Here is a 1,283-nt window from a genome sequence, read left to right on the forward strand (position 1 = left end):
CAAATATAACCTTTTGCTAGCACAGTCTTCAAAAATGTATTAAGCCGTAGCCGGCCACGAAATCGTAATTCCCTCTTAACCGAACACCACATCCCTCCTCCGAATGTTTGACTCCGGCCTCAACTTTAGCTACGTCACTTGGCGTTGTTTACCTAAGTCCCAGGCAAGCAACTTTCGTGAATCATTGTCATTGTTGCATCTGGTTCCGGCTTCGTGTGATTCACAGCTTTGTAAAGGTTGAGACAAGGAGGGAGAGGAAAGGGGGGGGGAGAATACGAGGAATATGAGAATGGAAAAAAAGATTGGAAGAATGTGGTAAGGGACATATGTGGAAGGGAAGAGGGAAGAGGAGGCAGGATGAAAGAATGTGAAGAGATGAATGATTGGAGTAAAAGGGAGGTGGAAAGGGAATGGATGAGAATAGGGTAAAGGAAAGTGTATAAGGGGAATGAGGGACGAGAGAAGGGAAAGGAGGAAGAAAAAGTACAGACGAGGAATAAGAAATAGGAAAAGGGGAGAGGAAATGTAACAGGGAAATAGTAAGTAGCAAGCGGGAGGAGAAAGTGTGGAAAGGAAAGGAAGAAAACAAAAGGATAAGAAAAATATGGCAAAGGAAAGGTGAAAATGTGGTAGAGGAAAAGGGAAATTCTGTATAGGACAGGAGAAGACATGGTAAATGACGCTGAAAGTCTGGTAAAGGTCAAAGCAAAACTGGTAAAGGACAGGGGAAAATATGGTAAAATACTGGAGGAAACGTGGTAAAGGGCAAGGGGAAATGTGGTAATGGAGAGGGGAAAATATTGTAAAAGATAAAAGAAAATATGGTAAAGGACAGGGGAAAACGTGGTAACGGATAGGGGAAGATGTAAAAAAATAATAAAATATGGCAAAGTACAGGGGAAAACGGGGCAAAAGACATAGCCAAGGAAAGAGAAAAATATAGCAGAGGACAGGAAGCAGGACAGAAAGGGGAAAATGTGTTAAAGGACAGAAAAAAAAACGAGACGACTGGGATAACAGGATAGGGGGAAGAGGGGGAAAAGGGGGATAAGAAGAGGGGAAGGACAGAGGGATAAGGGAGCAGACGGAGCTAAAGGAATTGTTCCTCGTGAGTTTGTTCATATCGATGACTGGGTAATCCTTTGTTCCCGTAAGAAGTTTCCGCCTCGGCTGCCTTGCCTTTGTTCCGGTGTGTTCGTTGCAATGGACGAACAATATCCGTGATTTGGAATTTGGAATTGTTACTATCCCCATTTAACCTTCATTCTTAGATCACGCATTTT

Source organism: Penaeus monodon, chromosome 32 (genome assembly GCF_015228065.2).
Source record: "Penaeus monodon isolate SGIC_2016 chromosome 32, NSTDA_Pmon_1, whole genome shotgun sequence".
NCBI classification, from domain to species: domain Eukaryota; kingdom Metazoa; phylum Arthropoda; class Malacostraca; order Decapoda; family Penaeidae; genus Penaeus; species Penaeus monodon.